This window comes from Rhea americana, unplaced genomic scaffold, assembly GCF_003343005.1.
Source record: "Rhea americana isolate MKP2758 unplaced genomic scaffold, rheAme1 scaffold_54, whole genome shotgun sequence".
Classification (NCBI taxonomy): Eukaryota; Metazoa; Chordata; class Aves; order Rheiformes; family Rheidae; genus Rhea; species Rhea americana.
Window position 1 is genome coordinate 2,269,593 of NW_028186690.1, and position 11,271 is coordinate 2,280,863.

At 38.4% G+C, this 11,271-nt stretch overlaps 1 pseudogene; it reads left to right on the forward strand.

Annotated features, from left to right (window-relative positions):
• The first annotated feature begins 1,648 nt into the window (after window positions 1–1,648).
• On the forward strand, window positions 1,649–11,059 carry LOC146588117 (uncharacterized; annotated as a pseudogene).
• Window positions 11,060–11,271: the final 212 nt, after the last annotated feature.

Here is an 11,271-nt window from a genome sequence, read left to right on the forward strand (position 1 = left end):
GGCAATGTGAATACTTTTACATTTTGAAACTGCAGGAGTCATAGAGCAAGGGGTTGGGAGATGAAAAATAAGAACTAATTCTCTTCTATTTAAGAATGGCTTTGTGATTTCTGAATTACGTTCATTTTTTGTTATTAAAACTGGAAGGAGGCTGCAGCTGTCCTCAGAGCCCTTGTCCAATAACAGGCATTCTGATAATGTGGTTTTGCTTCATATGTATTATAAAAAATAACTGCAGTGTCTGTGATATGATTAACTTCATTGGAACAGCTGGCAAATTCTAGTTTTTAAAAAGAAGATCGCTGTTGAATGTTCCAGTTGCAAAGAGGATATAAATTATAATAGAAATTAATGGCATATATAAGACAGCACATACATGCTCAGTAGTCGCGTACAAAGGGCTAGATCACACTTTTCACTGCATTTCATCAATGCTAATACTATGCATTTACACCTGTCTCCATTAAGGAAAGCTCTTAAGGATACACTTAAGCTTAAGTTGAAGTTAACATGCTAGCTTCCTGTGGCCTCCTTGATCACTTACATAAAATATGAGAAGTGAACAAGGTTTTACTTTAACTTTTTAACAGGTGTATTTGAAACCCAAATTCTGATCAGAAATTGTTTTGTTAGAATTTGATCTGGTGTATTTTCATGGAAAATTTACTTGCTATGTTAGGGCAGAACTCTAGATAAAATTGTCCTCACATCGTTCCATGACATAAGCTAGATGCTGGGGACACATTTTGAAAAATGGAGCACTTGCTCTGCTCTGTTTTGAATTCTGCTCAGTTTTTGTAAAAGCCTTGGATTCAATATTCACCATGGCAGGGAACAGTCTTTAAGAAGCCATATGTGATATTTTCCTAAAAGAGAAGCATTTTATTGGGAAACTGAGTTCTACTAACACTAGGAGGACTYGACTTCCAAGAAGGAAAGAACAGCCCCAATGTCCAAACTACGTTGGGGACCATACAGTAATTGGTGGTGTAGGCGCTTTGTGAGGTCTGACCAAGGAAGTCCAGAGATGCTGAGGAAGCAGGAGTTGCCAGGGTCAGCTGTGACATGAGTGACATCAGGTCAGTTTGCTTCATTCTGGTATCAGATCTGCTAGACTATGACCTGAGAGGCWGGTCCTGGGGATCGGAGAAGCCAAGGGACACACATCCCCATCATGTGACTTTCTGCCACCTGTGGAGAGCTTCTGGAAAGATCCTGGAGAAGAAGTGGAGGAATCAGGAATATTCACTGCCATGCCTTTTCTCAGGGGAGGTTTTGCTGCTGAAGGAATGCTGTGGTATAGCTCCAACTATACTGCCTCAGCAATTGGTGGAGACCCTCAGAGTGTGATTCTGGGTTGCTGAGTGACAAAAAAATGTTTCACATGCTCTCCAAAAGCACTCTTGAATTTCTGTGGGATCCCAGAGGTCATGGACTGGCAGATAAGAGCTGCTATATGCCAACATTAAAAGGAAGGGGTAGCTGGGATATTGCGGGTATGATCTATCCACGAAGACAATGACATCAGTAATAAACACAAGCAGCAATCTCATCCAAAACAGAGTGCACAGAAAGGCATGGCATCAACAGTATGGTTATACTATTTTCTCTTAGTGTGCAGTCAATATAGATCTTGTTCTTGGGAGTGATGCACATGGGGAAGAGAGTTGGTGGGAAGCAGAAAGGGCTAGCAGCCTCCTCCTATCCAACAGCAGAGATAATTCTCAGAGGTAAGTCTAGGACATAATTCTAAGTGAAGGAAAATGGATTGTTGTGCTTCAGAGGCAAATAAAAGTGAAGGATCATATGTAGGGAAAGTATTCTTCTGGCTCCTATCATTTTCTCCTTGTTGGACAGCTGTTGGCTTTTCAGATGAAGGTAAAAATTACATGGAGAATACACTTGGGCAACTGTGCATTGGTAGAAAATTTCTTTCTGACCATTGCAGGTCATGAGCCAAATGACTTGGGGCTCAGTCAGAACAACTCTGTTAATGTAGAATTGCCAATGTTATAAGCTTTCTGAGGCAATGCAGGGAATCCAGTTCTTTCTATGGGCCAAAAAAGAAATCGAAATGTCTATGTACTCGTATACCCATGGGGACCACTATGATGAGCCAAATGAATCCCAGACACATAGAAGCTGAAAAAATATTAAAGGGTACAAGCACAGTGAGCCCACTAGCTCTGTAGGTATAGCTGTTACAATGTTAAATTGCTCACATCTCACAAAATGTTTTTTTTGCTGAAAGACTGAAATTGTCTTTCAACTTTATTTTGCTGATCTGTGCATGACTTTGTCATAAAGGTGGAAAAAGATCCCATCCCTAAAGGTTTTTCTRTATGCAAGTACAGTCATCTAGCTGTGCCTTAACCGTCTTTGTTAAGCTGATTTAAGCTGATGATTGAGTTCTTCAGTTCTCACATTTGAAGKCTTGGTTTCCCGCTTGGGCCATTTTTGTACCTCTCTTTTGAACTCTTCTTTGTATTTCTACATCCTTATTCATTCAGTGTGAAGATCAGCATTATAACAGCTGCTTTGTAGGCTGTGAATGAGACTAGATCAGTTTTCAGGTTTCTGCAGTACTCTTTGGAGTGTGCTGGTTTTGGGGGTCATCTTATTTGGGACAGGGCCCAGGCAGGATGCCGGTGGTGTTGGTATCTTTCTTCCCCTCGATCTCATATGTGTAGAAGTGGGAATTTCCACAAAGGTCTGAGCAAGTGCTGCCTTGTGAAAGAAAGGGAGGCATGGCAGGGGAAAGGTTTCTGCCAAGCTGAAGAGGAGGATATGGCTCGATCAGCTATAACAAGAGGAAGACTAGTGACTCATACTCACAACYATGGCTCCAAGGAGGGGGTAGCAGTGGCCAGGACATGAGCAAACTGGAAAGGTGGTATCATGAGCAGCTGTGAAGCCAGCTGTGATTTCAACAGCCAGTCAGGTGAACTGGACAAAACCACTTCCAGCACAGTAGTGGATATACTTTTTTTTTTTTTTTTTTAAATAATCTCAACGATCTCCCCTGCTTTTTTTGACCCCGTTATATTCAGACCTCATGTTGAGGTGGTGATGCGATGACTATCATTTCAGTCACAACTTTGCAAAACAGTAGCAGTTTGTTACCTAGGTACTTGCAGTCCTAATGTTTATTGTATTAAAACTTYCCATGGGTTACAACCATTTAACTAGGGACTATGTCACTTTACAGCAGTAGACTGGCTTCCTCATTATTTTCTGTCCTATTATATTTTGAATCATTTGAAAAGTTTACCAGCATCCTTAAACTTTTATATCTGCTGTATTTCATGGCATAATGAAATTATGGGGCAATATTCTGTTGCAGGCTATAKGAAGGCATTTGTTTAGGTTACTTCAAAAAATATGACCAAATGGTCATGGAGGCTATTATCAATAATAGCAAAAGAAAAAAACAGCTGCAATAAAAATATAAAACCTGAAATCTACTCCAAACCATGGGTAATCAGTTTTTCACTGCTGTGAAAGACAAGGTACTACACAATTCTCTCTCTGGCTCATAACCTCCTCAAGAAATGAGAGAATATAKCTCTGAGCATCATGCTGCCCTTCAGATCAGCCAGTGTGGACCTCTTTCAGAGAGCTGAYGGCAAAGTCCAAGATTGCTCTGTCTTAAGCACTTACTTATTAAAACAGGTGGTGTTTAGTCTGAGAACTTCTGCTGCTCTCTGTATGTGGCAGGAATGAGCTCACTGTAGCTTTCCTGAGAAAGGTTCAAAGGCCATGAGTACCAAGAAGTGCCTCTCGAGCAGAAAGTCTAATGATCATTTCTTAAACACAGGTTATGATTTCCATGCAAAAGAAACTGCTGGCAGTTCAGAAATGCTGCAGCATTTCCAGAGCAGCCCACGTAGAGTCCCTGTGCTATCACGGAGATTGATCACGTGGTATTTGGAATTGAGACAAATTATTGCAAAAAGCAAAATTCCCTACAAATCATCCGAGATTTACCAGATTARTTGGCATCTGTGAGCCTTATATTAGTTGAAATAGCAGGGTTTTTTTATTTTGATACAGAATAGCTCTCAAAATGCTCTTCGCAATGCCCAAGGCATACACTTTTAAAAACTCCATTTATTTTATGCTGTGTAGCTGTTGTAGTTAACCAGGATTAGATATCTAAGATTTTTCCTCAGTTCAGAAAATTTCTTACTTCCTGTTTTATTAATTAATGGTCACTTAAAACTCATGAGCCCTCAATTATTCTATCAAAGGACAAAGCCATGTAAGAGCTATTGTATACCTGACTCTTAGTGTCATGAGATTTTCAAGGTTGTCAGTTGCATAGACAGGTATGTTGGGTAGCTATTTGGATTTACAGAATGTTTTATTCTAAATAGTTTTCACTTTTTAAAATATGACTGCACTATTTAGGTTTTTAAATAATGTATCCACTATCRTCTTGAAAAATAATGATTAAACATATAAGATAAATAAGTAATCTTATCTCAAGACTGCTGATCAGTTAGCTAGATCCTTTACTATACTGAGTAGTCAAATATTTTTAGTCTTCTGACATTATCCTCTGGTGAAGTTTGAAGCATACTATGTATCCTTGAGGATAATATTCATACAGTGTTAAGCAGTGACCTATATGTTGAAGAAGTATTTTCTCTGAAAGTCTTTTATTCTAATAAGTAGTTACACTGTTGTCCAACATTTGGATTGAAAAGACTGTATAATTCTTCATTAGAAATMTTTTACTCTATGACCTTGTAGCTATGTATGGTCAAATTTTGGCTCTATGTCTGTCAAAGGGTTTGTCGGCATGGATTCAGTAGCAAGAATCAATGCTTCCTAGAGGGACGTGTTTCTAGATGGAAGTCAGAGCCTGATCTTGTAAACGTTTTTTTGTGTGCTTGTTCCACTTACTGCTCTAATGAAACTCCTGGCATGATTAAGGATTAATCAACGGAATAAAAGTTTGCTGGGTCAGGTCCCAATTCTGGAATGTGATTAATTCTTTACTCGTAATAACATACTGTGATTTTCAAAATTATAAAAAAATAGTAATAAATAAACAAGGCTGATGCAGCTCTGTGGTTGGTTGAGGATTAATCATGAATTTCAGTTTGTGAATTAGAACTGGCAGGCTGTGCAAGAGTTTCAGATCTAGTACAATGGATCTCCTGGGAGCTATTTCCAGCTTTTCTTGTTATGCAGCAGCACTGATGTTGATTGTGTAAGAAGTCAACAGATTTGAGAGAAAAAGAACAGAGAGGACTGGTATAGTAAATCAGAAAGTTATTCCCTGCTATTGAAAACATCTGGGAACATGGCTGGGTATCTCTAGCCTGTAGAATTTAACCCTTAGTCATCTAATGATTACAGTACGTGATTATCTCCTTTGCATTCAAATAAATCAATAAATAATAAAAGCTATAAAACATTTTCAGACACACTCCTAATTTTCATGAAACAGATACCTTCTTGATCATGTATTAATTTATATTTGTACATTTTTTCCCCTTGTATTTTTCTTTTATTGAGACTGGCCACATTTTCTCAATTAAAGCTATCCCTGCTTGAAATCAACACATGTTCCTTAATAATAGGTTGATTTTCACATTTAAAATGGCATCCATTCATGGAGCGGCAAACTGCTTAGGAATGCARGCATTCATTAAACGTTTGCTTTCTGAAGAAATGTCATGATGAGATTTCTCTCTGCTTGTTGGCTTAATCACTAGAGGGAGCTCCAGGTGCATGAGAAATGAAGGCTTTGTTCTCAAACATCATACMAAACTCAAGGAAACAGGAAAAAAAAATGTCTTTCCGAGCAGACGATGATTGTAAGATGTCTGAAATAGAAAAAAGTCTTTTTCCCYCTCCCTTAATTAGAGTGTTTTGTGTGAATTTGTTTATCAGTAACATAAGCCTCACAAACTAAAAACTACAGCATTTAAAGACTGGGGACTAATAGTGTCCAGTTAAAAYCTTTGCAAATAGGAAGCTTGAAAAATGCATAATACTAATGCCAGTGAGCCTTTTTAAGGACTAGCAATCAAGATACCTAGCTTTTTCGAGTGACCCATTTGTCAGAACTAAGGAGATAGATATTCAGTAAGTCRGGAATGAACCTTTTCCTTTGATGCAACAGAATGATTCTAAAACAGCATAAAGTCTCTCTAAGCCCACTCATCCACTGTCTGATATTTATGTACAGCAACTGGACTTATGATCCTAAAAGAAGGGTCATTTTTGATGAGCATAACAACATTCTTTGGGCAAAACAAAAAGTAGRGTRAGTATAAAATACAGTGATCAGCTTCAGTGTTTACTGTTTGCAAAGTTGCTTCTAAGGCCAGCAGTTGTAATGCAGTCCTGGATTGGCCTAGGTTTGCTWTCTCCTTGATCTATTTTTAGTATTTTCAAGAAGACATCATATCTTTATAGCACTTTATAACATGACAAACTGTCAAATGTTCTAATATCTGGTAGGCGGTGTTTGTGTTTCCATTAAACGAATAAAGATTTTTACAAAGGATTACTAGCTTTTTACGACAGGATTAATATTTCTTATAGGTCAATGCTTCCATTCATCTATACCAGGCCTTCTATGATTGCATTTAAAGCACAGGCTGCATTTACATACGGAATCCATGGGCATTTTGGGAAACAAATTCTGACATTGTTGGGCCAGATACAGATCACTGCAACAGCAGATGGGCCTTATTGCCTCAAGATATTTTTATGTCCATACCTAGAATATTTATCCTGCCTAACTGTTCAAAGAAGATTTATGTTCATATTCTTAGACTCTATAAAATAAACATAATACTGACATGTTATATCCCAATTTGGAAAAAAACACACTTTACTGTACCTGCAAATACATATACATGTTCTTATTTTTTCCCATCAGTAATTTCAATTAAGTCAGTGGAAGTACTACATATCTGCACACATGTGCATAAACAGCTCAGAGATGGAGCTTATCTTTAGAGCTAAGTAGCTGCCGCTGGGGTTATTCCATTCTCAGTTAGCCAACCAAAGCATAAGAGCAGCCTTCATATCTGTTTTCCTAGTAGAGATTTTTTTTCATATGTCAGTCTTTACTGGATATGTATACCCACAGGTTAAGTAATATTTTCTAAAGTATGTATCTTAGAAATAGCACATTTTATATTACGGTTTTATATAACTACTTAGAAATAACATAGAATGTCACCAGGATTGAATGGAATCCTATCAAATACACTGGTAGACATTTTGCACTTGTTACATGTAATTTATATATAATATATTATATTTAATAAAGACTGAAATAAAATATTATTTCAAAACCACTCAGTGATTTGCATAAAGAATGAGATTCATAAAATGTTCCATTCAAATCCAGAATAGTCAGGAAGCTGCTTTGCTGTGATTTAGATTCACCCTGGTTTTGCTATTTCCTCATGTTGCAGGCCACCTGTGTGGAGTGCAGTAGAAGATAGAAAAATAGCTGTATGTTATCATACAGTGATTAATGATATAGAAATGTATGGCTCATTAGAATAAACTAGACATTTGTAAAATTTATGGAAATATTAGTCTGACTTCCATAACATTCACATAGCAGTCACTGATACTATAAGGGGAGCAGGTTTACACTGGAGGCAGTTGTTATATAATGAACATTTTAATACGTTTATATGCATTGTTATACATACATGATTATTAAATGGTGGTCAATCTGTTTAGTGAATGACAATGTAGGTATATCAAAGCAGTGTTCAGTTTTACAGTCCCATCTTGGACTACTTCCATTGAAGTATGATTTTCAGATCCCATCTTCTGTATAGCTTTCGTTAAAGAAAGCATGCTTATATGTCAAAGACGTTTTAATCTAATAATATTCTATTTTGCATTTGAAAATTGTAGGGAAACAGGAAGAAGCTTTCTGCACTTCCCCACTTTCCACAGACCAGAGACAAAAAAGATTGTTTCTCTCCTCCCTACAGTGTTTGTAATGGAAAAGGAATATGAAATATTGCAAAGCATTTCTTGTTAGCGTTTTGCATGTGGGTTTCAGAACGACCTATTTAAAGCTACTCAACACGTGTAAGGGCAACAGGATCAGGCCAGTAGAGAGAATCAGATAAAACAAGTGAAAGCAAATGCCACAAGATCTTTTGTGTGGTATCAGGATGGATTTTCTATAATTTTGAACAAGGCTAAAATTTCTCTTTTTTATCTGCTATAGTCCAAATGTTTATCCACAGGAACATAATACAAATAAAACGCTCTGGACACAGGGCCACATATGCTTTTCTTAACAAGAGTGAAAAAAATGTTGTGATGCATATATTGTGCAACACTGGAGAAGCTCAAATAGGGATTAAACCCACATTATTCTGCACTGTTCGGGTTCTCAAAAAAGATTAGTTTTTTTTCCATCCTGGTTTTGCTTCTGCCACATCTTTCTGAAATGTATTTTACAGCAACAGGAGAATTTGAGTGGTGTAGCTACTCCTTAAATTTGCTCTCTCAGCTGAAATTAGGCTGTTCAGCAATTCGCGTGGTGAATTTGGAAGGAAGTATCCCTGCTGAGTCCATTCTTTGTTTGTCCCACTCGTTTTCAGCGAAGCTCCCGTTATGATCTGAGGAGGATTCTCAGCTTTGCTAAGTCCCGGTGTAGCTCACGGTGCTTTACATTTTACAACCATTGTCCAAATGTTAACTGGTCTTCGTGACACTTTGGTGAGGTAGATAAGGATTATTAACTCCATTTTACAGGAGGRGAGTCTGAACTAAGGAAGAAGTGAATCACACCAGGTCATATAGCAAAGGGGTCACAAAATTGCTTTTAGAACGGAGGAATACCTGGCTCCTTTCCACTAAACACAACGTCTTGTGCTCGAAACTCACAAAAATCAAGCTGTAGGATTATTATCATAAAAACTGCAGTAAACATGATAATTAATACAGGTCTAGTGTAGAATGCCCAGCCATAACAAAGCTGTCATAAAATATATTTTAAGGACTTGAAATACACAGAGAGTTCAATAAATTGTAATTACCCCTCACTAATATTTTTGTGGGCATCTTGATCAATAGCACATTATAAATCTGATTTGACAAGTTGGAGATATATTTTCTTTTATAGAAACAAATGTACTGAACTCATGGTTATGTGTGCGCTGTGTCTAGACACCAGGGAAATTTTAAGTAAATTACATTTTCATTTCTTTTGCAAACTATCTTGTTTGCAAGCAATATTGTGCAAATCTACTCAATATTTCCTTGCCATTTAATTTTGACCACCGGTTCTCTTCTTTAAAGTCAAAAAAGCTCTATTCAATGTTACTGCCTGCTATAGATATAATATAGGTAGTAATAATCATACTTTATTACTATTGCAGAAAATTAAAATCATCCTTCCTTTGTAGTGGAGCTAATTGATATTTTAGAACATACTGGTTTACTTTTAAAATCTTTTGAGTTTATGCATACTTTTGTTCACATGCATTTCATGATGACTTTTTTTCCGCTTTGCTTTGCTAATGATGGAAGTAGCCTTTTCTCAAGCTCCTTTGTCCCAATATAAAATAATACATTGTGTTAAAATAGTCTCCTTACTTCCAATTCTTTCTGTTTTTCTAGTTTTAAGGCTAGATTAAACCACCTGGATAGCAGTCATTAGCTTCCTCATTAAAAGTGCTTATGATTTATTATTTATTTTGGTAGCAGGAGGTAGGAGACCAAAAGGGGACGTGACCTCATTCCAATAGGTATAAAACAAAGCTATTCCCTTGTCTCAGGGAACCAAAGTAGTAAGTACTGCTAATTTAAGCTTTAWGGCACTATGTTTTGGAACAGAGGCATTCCCACCAGAAGGAATTGCATGCCATAACTGAGGAGRAAAGTCGAGTGGAGTGTTATTGTGGAGGTCAGCCTAGACAAGATTTTGCCTTGAGTGGTCAGAAAGGCTATAGCAGCTGTTAGCTCCTTCCTCTGCCAAAAAGATCCATGTTACATTTGACATCACTATGGTAAATGAAATGGATCATTCATTTCTGAATGCCTCTTATTTCTTTCACGTGTATTATCAGACTGGGACATGGAATCAGATTCTGCCTGTACCTTGAAAGAAAAGGATGGAGGTGTCTATGCACAAAGTCTACGCCATGTGGTTTAGCCATACTCTAAAACTGGTTCAGCAGAGAAAACAGYAGCCAGGCTCCAAATAAAAGACCAGAGCATCTTTCTAGTCATACCATCATCTTACTACAGCCATCCTTACTGCAGATGGTGGAAGGAAGTTGAAGGCCAGACAGGGAAAACGGGAGTGCTTTTTGCCTTGCTTTTTAGTGCTTTTAGGTAACATCCTGAAAAGTCTCTCTCTAAACTGTCACTCTGATTTTGGAGTTCAATAGAACAAAAAGATCTAAAAATCTGCATGTTTCCAGTGGTAAACTGAAGTGGTAAATTGAAGCTATCACCAGCAGTTCAGTTGCCTGTAACCCGAGGTCCAGTTTTTGGTTGCTGTGTAAAAAAACCCTAATCACAGAATCATGGAATGGTTGAGGTTGGAAGGGACCTCTGAACACCACCTAATCCAAATCCCCTCCTCAATCAAGGTCATCTACAGCATGTTGCACAAGATCACCTCCAGGAGGGTTTTGAATATCTCCAGAGAAGAAGACTTCACAACCTCTCTGGGCAACCTGTGCCAGTGCTCTGTCACCCTCACAGGAAAGAAGTTCTTCCTTATATTCAGGTGGAACTGCATGTATTTCAGCTGGTGCTTGTTGCCTCTAGTCCTGTTGCTGGGCACCACTGAAAAGAGTTTGTCCCCATCCCCTTGACACCCTCCCTTCAGGTACTTGTACACATTGAGAAGATCCCCCCTCAGTCTTCTCTTCCCCAGGCTAAAGCAGCCCAGCTCTCACAGCCGTTYCTCATAAGAGAGATGCTCCAGTCCTCTAATTGTCTTTGTAGCCCTGCGCTGGACTCTCTSCAGTAGCTCCATGTCTCTCTTGTAGTGGGGAGCCCAGAACTGGACACAGGACTCAAGATGAGGCCTCCCCAGGGCTGAGGAGAGGGGYAGGATCACCTCCCTCCACCTGCTGGCAACAGTCTTCTTAATGCACCCCAGGAGACCATTGGCCTTCTTGGCCACAAGGGCACATTGYTGGCTCATGGTTAACTTGTTGACCATCAGAACTCCCAGGTCCTTCTCCATAGAGATGCTTTTCAGCAGGTCAATCTCCACTCTGTACTGGTGCATGGGGTTATTCCTCCCTAAGT